This window comes from Oryctolagus cuniculus, chromosome 1 (assembly GCF_964237555.1).
Source record: "Oryctolagus cuniculus chromosome 1, mOryCun1.1, whole genome shotgun sequence".
In the NCBI taxonomy this organism is placed as follows: domain Eukaryota; kingdom Metazoa; phylum Chordata; class Mammalia; order Lagomorpha; family Leporidae; genus Oryctolagus; species Oryctolagus cuniculus.
The window spans coordinates 86708872-86719597 of NC_091432.1; the positions used below are offsets into that span (position 1 = coordinate 86708872).

General features: G+C 42.5%; 1 long non-coding RNA gene across 2 annotated transcripts in view; it reads left to right on the forward strand.

The window, feature by feature from the left end:
- The window catches only part of LOC103349689 (uncharacterized), a 108436-nt gene extending 102433 nt beyond the window's left edge, over positions 1 to 6003 (forward strand). Inside the window, exon 4 of one of the 2 annotated variants that reach the window (XR_011390185.1) lies at positions 4594 to 6003. This is a non-coding gene — a long non-coding RNA (uncharacterized lncRNA). Of the gene's footprint in view, positions 1 to 898; positions 4536 to 4593 lie in introns of those variants that run through there. The other variant, XR_011390184.1, reaches the window with a different exon arrangement.
- Positions 6004 to 10726: the final 4723 nt, after the last annotated feature.

Below are 10726 nucleotides of genomic sequence, written 5' to 3' on the forward strand. Positions count from 1 at the left end.
TAAGTATAATTGATAAACAAAGAATGGCACCTATTTAATGTGTACAATGTGGTGAATGTGGAAATATGCAAACACCTGTGATACCATCACCAAAATAAAGGTAATAAATATATCCAACATCTCCTAACGTTTGTGTCCCTTTTTTTTTTTTTTTGGTGGTTAAAAACACTTAACAGAATGAGATCTACCCTCTCAGCAAATTTTCGAGTTCACAGAACTGTATTAATTATATGTACTACATTGTGCAGTAGAAAAATATTATATGTACATATATCATCTGTATACATTTGTTTGTGGATGTTTGGTTTATGTCCATATTATGGCTATTGTAAAAAAACCTCTGGTTTAATTTTTAAAGATTTATTTTATTTATTTGAAAAGCAGAGTGAAAGAGAGAGGAAAAAGAGAGAGAAAGAGAAAGAGATCTTCTGTCTGCTGGCTCACTCCCCAAATAGCTGCAACAGCGAGGTTTCCGCCCTGCCAAGGCCAGGAACCAGGAGCTCTGTCCTGATCTCCCACATGGGAGGCAGGGGCCCAAGCTTAGGCCATCTTCTGCTGCCTTTCCAGGCATAATAACAAGGAACTAGATCAGAAGCAGAGCATCTGGTAGCTAAACCAACTCTCCAAAAAGGGATGCTGTTGTCCCTGCTGCACCACACTCCTACCTCCCTCATTTAATTTTGATCTAAACTGAATTAACAATACATTTTAAATACTATTTTTGGTCTAAAGTTTGGATTAATTCACTGGCTTGTCTTTATTCTGGGGTTTGGTGACCATGTCTATACTGTGTCCCATTCCCTGGGCTGAGCACAGTACCTGACACATGATAGACACTCAATGAGTGTTGAATGAATACAGAGAGAAACGGGCTAATCGTTTGATGATTCATTTTCAGGTTAGGAAGAAGTCGAAGGCGGGAAGAAGTGCCACAGAGATACTCCTTTCTGCTTCATCTTCTGGCATGGGCTTTAGAGAGTTGGAGGGCAAGGAGCCACTGCTATATGCTGGAATGAGCCTCCTCCAGGTCTGCCTGTAACTGTGTCTTTATCATGAGGATTACAGTTCAGCTACCAACTTCTCAGATACTCTTTCCTGCCCATCCTGTCTCAAGAGGCCTTCTTGGGGACGGATGCCACTTGCAGTGCTGGCATGCCATGTGGGTGCTGGTTTGAGTTCTGGCTGTTCCACTTCCCATCTAGCTCCCTGCAAATGCTCCTGGGAAAGCAGCAGAGGATGACCCAATTCCTTGGGCCCCTGCACACATGTGGGAGACCTGGAAGAAGCTCTTGGTTCCTGGCTTCAGCCTGGCCTGGCCCAGTCCCGATCGATGTGGCCATTTTGGGGAGTGAATCGGTGGATGAAAGATATTTTTCTCTCTCTCCCCCCCACTTCTCTATATCTCTGCCTTTCACATAAATAAATAAATCTTTTCTAAAAAGCTCTCCTACCACTTACTCCTGTCATTCTCACATTATCCTACTTAATTGTCTTTACAGTGCTTTTCCCATCTGAAATGATTTTATCTATTTGCTTGTTTATTATTGTCCATACTTTTTAAAAAACTATTTGAGGAGCAGGACTTCATATGTCTTTTTATTGTGGTATCTCCCAGGGCTTGGAACAATGTCCAGCCTAGAATAATCATTCAATAAGGATTTATTAAATGGCTATGTGAATAAATCTTCCTTCGCCTGCTCACAGAAGCCTGGAGGGAGCAATCTATAGGAAGCAGGTCAAAAACTAAAAACTCAGCTTCTCCCACATCCCTCCTTTCTCTTCATCTGCTTCCCTGGCTGGAGCCTGTCATGCCTTGTGCTATGTATCCTTGAATGTCCAGTTTTCCTGTCTAAGCAGTTGGTGCTGAGCCCATTGCCTATGCTTTCTGGCGTCCACAGCTCATTCCTGATGGTGTGGGCTGGGAATTGTTGCCTTTGACATGCTGACACCACTGCTCCCATTGGCACTATTGCTGAGCGGGTCTTTCCCTGCCCTGTCCTGCTTGCTGCCTTTAAGCTGTCAGCCCTTTCCCACACCGAGCAGCTGGCATGCATGGAAATGGAGCCCTGGCACACCCACATGGGAGCAGCCTCTGGGTTGGATAGTTTTACCACTCACCCTCATCTGCCTCAGATGCTGCTCCTCAGCTCATTCCTCATCTTCCCCCCATCTGTCTCCTTGTCCTGTTTTCCCAAAGGCCTCAGTTTTGACCTTTGGTTTCTTCTCCAAACCACAGCTGCTAGTTGCGTCCATCCAGTACTGGCTGATTTATCCTTGCAGTGGGTAATGGCGTTGGGTCATCCTCTCTCTCACACCTACTTCAATAGGCTGTCTTTGATGTTCTTGGTCATTATAGTGCTTGTCCTTTTGTCACCACTCCACATTGGCTCTGCTATGCCCAATGGTATCATCATCCCTTTGGGTACCTTTGGGTATTTTATTTCTCATGAAATGATCATAATAGATGCCATGTATTGAGAACTGTCTATGTGTGGAGCATGGTGAAAAACATTTTGTATATTCTTCCTCAATTATATTAAACATTCTTTGAGGTATGTGTCAGTAAACAGAGTTTTAGGAATGAAGACACTGAATCTCAGAGACACTGGGTACTTTTCCAAGGTTATCAAACAGCAAATGGCAGAGTTAGGATTTAAACTTAAGCTTGTCTGACTCCATGGCTAGTGTAATGCCTGCATTACACTGTCTTTTTATACTATCCCTTTACTTCTATACCTTCTCAGAAAGTTCTATATTTGCTCCAAAGAGTGGCAGTGTTGAATTCAGATTTCTACTCTGATTCTCTGGCTATATAATCTTGGGTGAATTATTTCCCTCCTGGTCCAAGATGTGGCATGGGAAATTTAAGGGTGAATTTGACCTTTATTCCTATCTGAACTTCAGCTCTTCCTAGACATTGTTTTTCCTCTAAGATTAATGACAATAATAACTGGGGCTGGTGCTGTGGTGTGGTGTGGTGGGCTGGGCCTCTGCCTGCAGTGCCAGCATCTCATGTGGGTGCCAGTTCATGTCCCAGCTGCTCCTCTTCTGATCCAGCTCTCTGCTTGTGGCCTGGGAGAGCAGTGGAAGATGGCCCAAGTGCTTGGGCCCCTGTACCCACATGGCAGACCCAGAAGAAGCCCTTGGCTCCGGCCTTTGGATTAGCTTAGCTCTGACCATTGCAATCATTTGGGAAGTAAATCAGCTGATGGAAGACCTCTATGTCTGCCTCTCTCTGTAACTCTACCTCTCAAATGGATAAATAAAATCTCTAATAATAATAATAGTAACTGCCATGACCTTTATAAGCTGCTATTGTTGGTTCTGTAATATTGCTTCTCCTACTCCTCCTCTAATATACTGAGCCCTTGTTTTGTGTCATTCACTGTGCTTGACAACTGCTCATATGCTATTTCTATTAGCTTCTACAACAGTTGTAATGTAGACATTGATAAGGCAGCCATAGAGAAGTTAAACAAATTGTTGAAGATAATAAGCTACAGAGCAGCCCATTTAGGATTTGAATGCACATATGCCTATCTCCAAAGCCTACTCTTTTTTCCCTGACATGTTTTTAATATTTTGAATGGGCTGATAGAATTTTTTTTCACCCCACTTTTCTCTTTAATTGACTTTCCATGAGCATATTATCAGTATAGTAGCAAAGGCAGTCTGCAATGCACTTTAGAAGTGGTGTAGCTTTGGGAGGTAAGGCTTTATAAGACTTGTTTTATGATGTCACAGTGAACGAGGTCAGACACTAAAAACTAATCAGAGATGAAGATTATATTTTTCCTTTCTCTATGGTATGACTTTCTGTATAATTCCTCAGGCTAGGCTCACTCTTCATGATGATGACAGTGCAGTCACCCTCATTTCTGATTGCTTCACATGCATTTTACATGGCAGTATGGCAAGGGGGGATGCTATCCCAGGTGAACCATTCCAACTTCTCAAAAATTCTATTGGAGCATCTCAGAGTACAAGAAAACAATGACTATAGCTGGCACCTCCAAAGCTTTGAGAGTTATCTAAAATGATATCTTTGTGGGCAAGGGAGCCATCTGTGACACCACATGTGCATCTTCTCCATCGTACCTCTTAGCAAGAATCTGGGTGTGCTACCATGTGCAGCAGAAGGCTGAGCTGAGGTGCTCACAAATGCTTCTAGAATTTCTTGCTTTATCTGAAAGAGGGCTGAGTCTTCTTAAACATTTTAATGAAGAAATTAATTGTGTGTTAATCTGTGTCCTGTTGCCCATGGCACACTTATTATCAGTGTTGCATTATTTTCCACTTATGAATAGAGAGCTTAATGCTTTTCATTGAAAATGGTCTTTATATTTGGGGAAACAATATTCTTGATATTATAAGGGCAGGAGGAGGTTGTTGGACTGGAAAAGGGCATCCTTCTCATTTATGTCTGGTGGCATCTTCAAATTAGAATACACTTTCTCCTCTCTCTTGCAGAGTCCATTTCTCCACTGAGAATCACTATACCCACAGTAAACTAATACTGTATGGAGGAGTTAGATGCATTGGAATGGAAAGATAATTGAAATACATTTTTCTTTTTTCTTTTTTTTTTGACAGGCAGAGTGGACAGTGAGAGAGAGAGACAGAGAGAAAGGTCTTCCTTTACCGTTGGTTCACCCCCCAATGGCTGCTGCGGCCGGCGCACCACGCTGATCTGAAGCCAGGAGCCAGGTGCTTTTCCTGGTCTCCCATGTGGGTATAGGGCCCAAGCACTTGGGCCATCCTCCACTGCACTCCCGGGCCACAGCAGAGAACTGGACAGGAAGAGGAGCAACTGGGACAGAATCCGGCGCCCCGACCGGGACTAGAACCCGGTGTGCCGGCGCCGCAGGCGGAGGATTAGCCTAGTGAGCTGTGGCTCTGGCCAAAATACATTTTTCTAACTTTATATTCCTGGCAAAGAACTGAAACATAGTTATTATTAAATGAACTTTTGTTAGATAAATATTTAACATGGAGCTGAAGAAATGTCCTCTTTTTGCAAAGTTTACAGCAGCTCATTGTATTTTCCAGTAGGGTCCAATGGACTGAGTCTTGGTACTGTGGTTTGCAGGTGAACCTAAAAGCCAACAGATTTAATTTAAGGTAGACTTTATGAGACTCTGAGCAGACCTTCTCAGGGGTTAGGGTGACAATGCACAGCATAATGTTAGTGAGGACACTCAGTATGGTGCCTGGAAGACTAGAGACTTTGGGAGTTTCCAGGCTGAATGGCTTAGCAGGCACTGTCAAGATGCTCTCCTTTGTGGTGGGGTAAGCTTCTCTTGGGGGCTTTGTGGAGAGTAGCCTGAAGAAGAAGAAGTGAAGAGAACTGTGGATACCGAGGCAGACAGGTAGGCTGCCTATTGGAGATTCTCAGAAATAAGGGGCCAATGGAGTGGGTGCCACTGTCATGCACATGGAAATTCACAAAATAGAGGAGGGTTGGTGCAGTAGTGCCATTGAAAAGGCTATGTTGAGATGTAGAAATCTGTGCACAGGTCCAGGAATACATACCATCTTTCTGTTGTGTAGATTGTGAACATAGGTTGGTCAGGGCTGGATGGCAGGGAAGGTGGGAGGCTCCACTGGGGATAAGAGAAGGCAACAGGTTTCACGAGGATTAATGGAAATCTCGGCAGGTAAGACCGAAGTCAAGGACTTCATTTGCATGGAGTATCACAGCAAAACAGTGAAAGGAAAATGGTACAAGCTTTAGACTTGGCCAGGGCAGGGTTTCCGTCCTGGTCTCACAGTGGCTTTGAGCAATTTATCTTCTCTGGGTCTGTTTCCTTGTTGGTCAAATGGGGCTTAATATAATGAAATCCATCTCAAAAGGTTTCTATGGGGATTAAAAGTGACAACACACATAAAAAAACTGACACATATTGTGAAACAATTACTTTTTGTTTACTTGGTCCTGTTCTCTTCTTTGGGGCTTATTCTGAGATTTTCTTTGAAAGAATAAAAATAAAGAATTAAAAAAAATTAAATGAAGAAATTGAATCTTGGAAATATGCAAACCATTGTATTTGAGTGAGTGGCAAAGTGATGGGAAGAAACATAATTCTTGGCCTTTAAAGCTTTTTTTTTTTTTTTTTTTTTTTTTTTTTGGTAACACACATTCTTTTGCTCAGAGAGCAATGAAGAACCTAGGGGGAGGCTGTCTTATTCCATCTCCACCCACATGCAGAAATCTGGTCTTCCCTTTAAACAAAGGAAATTAAACATGCAGGATGATGAAGTTGGAAGAGGCAAGGTAGTTTCACGGATAAAGGAAACTGAGCCCTAGGCACATGGAAGGATCTGTCCAGAATCACCTCAAAGGAAGTAAGTGTCAGAGGCAGGACTTGAACCCAGGTTTTGTGATCCTCTGTGTACCCCAAGTCTCATATTTATCTAAAGGCTCAATTTGCCTTGAGGCTCATATTTGACATGAATATTGCTTGTGTTACTATAAATAGATAGCAATGGGCATTTCTGTTGCCCTTGGTCTTTTGTTGTTTTAACACAAAATTCCAAATAAGAAAATAATAGTCAATCTGGTTCAATATGGAATTTGAATTTCTATAATCTTTGTGAGTCCAATCCTGGAATTAAATGTATTAATCTTTCTTCTGTGGCCCTGGTGAATGGGGCTGTAGCAGCTACATGACTGTGCCTAGCCAGCAAGGCTTTAGATTAAGAAGTGGGAGGAGGGTTAGTCTGCCCTTCCATATCCAATCTGCACCGTTCTCCATCCGCCTTAGAAGTCTGCCCTGCATGGACTTCATCAACATGCTAACTTTCCTCTCTGCTTCCAGTTTGGTTTGGTCACTGGTGTGTTTTGTCAGTGATCACAAGAAGAAAGAAGGACAAAGTTGGAGTATAAGATTGCCTGACTCTAGGCTGGCGCCGCAGCTCAATAGGCTAATCTTCCGCCTGCAGCGCTGGCACACCGGGTTCTAGTCTCATTCTGGGCGCCGGATTCTGTCCCAGTTGCCCCTCTTCCAGGCCAGCTCTCTGCTATGGCCCAGGGAGTGCAGTGGAGGATGGCCCAAGTTCTTGGTCCCTGCACCCACACGGGAGACCAGAAGAAGCACCTGGCTCCCAGCTTCGGATCAGCGCAATGTGCTGGCCACAGTGCGCTGGCTGCGGCGGCCACTGGAGGGTGAACCAACAATAAAGGAAGACCTTTCTCTCTGTCTCTCTCTCTCTCACTGTCCACTCTGCCTGTCCAAAAAAAAAAAAAAAAAAAAAAATTGCCTGACTCTTGCCATTTGAGTCCAAGGATATTCCATGTGATATGTGCTTAGAGCCAATTTCTTTTTCCACTTAAGTTAGTTTGAATTTATCTTGTTACTTTTAAACAAATCTTATTAATTAAAACATCCCTAGAAGAGTGAAGTAAGACACAGGCTGGTAAGTATATCTGTGTCTGCTATGAATGTACAAATAAATAAGTCACATCTGGCAGTATAAAAAAAGATACCTGTTCATTGTAAAGCCTTTTAGCTCTTGAAGTAGGTTATAGAAAATATAATGGGAAGTCTCCCATATAGGATTCTGAGAACAAGACAGACCTAGCTCAATGGCGATATAAAAATAGTCACACCTGAAGCAGGGGTGAACATGAAAGAAGGAGGGCTGGTTGAAACCTAAGATCTACATTCTGGATTATCACACAGTGTTTGAAAAACAACTGACATCCCGAAGTCACATATCCATGGATCTGGAAGTTTGTTCTAGTTTCCCAAAATTTAAAATGGGATTGAAAATATGGGTCTTGTGGTTATGAAATACCACAACATACTGAGAGCAATTGTCACAAGACACATAACTAGACATTCAATATATGTGAGCATTCATCCTTTACTTTTACAGCTTGAGTCAGAATAAAACAGTTGCTTCTTAAAAAATAAAAATTTCACTTGTGTGGATCCTAAATCCATATGCTTCTTTTTTCTTTTTCTTCTAGTTTCTATTTTTCTAGTTAGTTTTTATTTCTAGTATTTAAAAGTTCAATACATTCCCATAATACAACACACCAAAGATACAAGCAAGCCAAGATTCTAGAAATGTGTTTCACCTCAGAATGATACTTTAGGTGTAAGTGCAGCTTATCATTTAATAACATGGATTTTGACTCTTGTGACAAATGCCTGTGAAGATTCAGCATCTTTCCAGGACTGGATTTCTTGTATTTTGTATAGAGAGAAAGGGTAGTGGGGCCAGAACTACACTTTCCTATGTGTATAAGAGCCTTCAACGTAAAGAATCCCTCCTCCTGTTCCCTGGAAACACAAGAAGTGGCTTGATCATATTAAGTGTTGATCTGAAGAGTCCCAGAGGGATGAGGGTTCCCAGTGGCACTGTAACTGAAACAAAATTTAGTGGGGTGAGAGGCAACTCTGGTATTAAATGAAAGAAAGGAACCCAGGAAGAAGATACTTTAAGAATCTGTAGCTGAGAAGAGACTACACCAAGCCCCAAGCAGTTTAATAGTAGAACTGAGATGAATTGCAGCATTTACAAGTTGGATCTATGGTTGCTAGAATTTAGAGCTGAGAAAGTGGGACTCAGAGAGGTAATGTGATTTGCCTAATAATGTAAGGACCTAAGCTTGAAACCCGGTCTTCCCTAGCCCAGTTCATACGACTGTCCTCTGCATCTAAGTATGTGTGGGAGTTTGGAGACGTTGGAAAGAAAAGTGCAATATCCCAGTGGAATGAGGCAGAGCCATCTCCCTCCTTCTTCTGATCAGTCCAGGCTGTTTTCCTGGCGTGGGTTTTAAGATAATGAATGTTTCAGTGTCTCCAATACTTTTGGTAACATTTTTCAACAAAACATGCCATACAAGAACTTCCAACAATCCTGTTGCTGATCAGAATGTCTCAGAACTGCAATGACTCAAAACACCAGCATGGCCAAGACCAGGACGTGGCCGTCTCTAAGTGAGTACAAGCAGGGCCCTGTGCTTCACTAACTTGTCTCTCTATAAATGCAGGCAAATCTGCAAGGTCTACAGTTTATCCTGAGGCAGTACCAGCTTCCCCACATCCTCAGTTCTTGAATCTTGCTTTTCCTGGGTTACCTACTTAGCTCCTCTGTCTCTTACCCAAGTCTCTCTTCTCTCCATAGGATCAGAAAAAGGAGAACATATTTGCATATAGTCTAGTTAGAAAGGTATGCTGGCGCCGTGGCTCACTTGCTTAATCCTCTGCCGTTGGTGCTGGCATCCCACATAGGCAACGGGTTCTAGTCCCGGTTGCTCCTCTTCCAGTCCAGCTCTCTGCTGTGGCCTGGGAGGGCAGTGGAGGATGGCCCAAGTGCTTGGGCCCTGCACCCCATGGGATACTGGGAAGAAGCACCTGGCTCCTGGTTTCAGGCCATCATGATGATCATATATTAAAGGGCTACAATTTGGACAAGATATGGCTTCTGCACAATGTCTTGGGTGGAAAGAGAAATGTCACATAAGAAGGCAAAGTGTTATGGCCTGTGTGGGGCCAGGGGTGCTCATCAGTTTGAGAAAATTCCAAATGATATTGTACAGAATTTAGCACTGAGATGGCCACTGAAAGATGGATAGGATATTATAGGCTCGATGGCCAAAGATGTGGAGAAAGGATTTCCAGATAGAAGGAGAAGTGTCAGTGGACTCTGGGCCATGGTCAAAGACAGTGAATGCATTAGCTGGACAAAATATTGGATAACAATAAGGAAGGGAATGGGAGGGAAGCAAAGCTTGTTAGGATCATACTGAATGAGTTGGATCTTGCAGGTATTTGATTAGAACAACTTTTGAGAAAGAAGATTCAAATATCTTCAATGACTCTGAGGACAAAAACAGTAAGACTTGGCACGTTCATTGAAGTGAATGGCAGCCTGGCTGGCTGTAAAGATTGATCTGAGCTGCACCTGTGGGGTGGCCACTTGTTCACGCTCAGGACATGCTGGAGCTCGATTCTTGTTCACAGTCCCTCTGGGAAGGCTGAGGATACTTGGCTCTTCTGGAATGTCCACGTTTACCTTGCTCTGCAATGGAGTATTTTGTGAATTTTAAAAAATTCCTTGTTCTTGCTTTCCTTAGCAACCTCGGTGTACATGATACAAGATGTATTCTCAAGGGCACAAGTCTTGCTGCTGTTAAAAACACAGCACTATGCTCCTCAAAGCTGCATCCTGTACAGTATGAACTTTGAGAGTATTTACAAGGCCTTTTCTTGACAAAAACCATAATTGAATTTGGAGTTTGCTTTTTTTGAACTTGTCCAAAGAAGTGGAAGGCTGCAAGAACAAAGTTACCTGCATGACAGAATGTACTCTAAGTTATTTTGATCAGTGTGGTTTAATTGTATCTATTTATCCTGCTACTATGAAGGTATTACCTATAATCATATTTTGGGCAAAAAGCAAAACCATAATTTGAGAGCTGTCTAATGTTTTCTTCTCTAAAATGAAGTAGAACAATAATGCTGTCTTTGAAAAGGATTTAATTTAGACTTTAGGAAAGTTGAGAATGTTAATGACCAGAAAAAGGCCAGGAAAAATAATCAAGTCAATCCCAGATGTAAAATATGCAAGCACAGGGAAGAATTGTTTATGCTTTTGCAGATGACCCAGAAGAGCCCAGGGCAGCATGGAGCTTTGTGTTCGGTTATGTTATGAAATGTAAGTCCTCGGTGGTTTTTAAAGTTGTGTCATGTGCCAGACCTTTTCTAAATTTCTC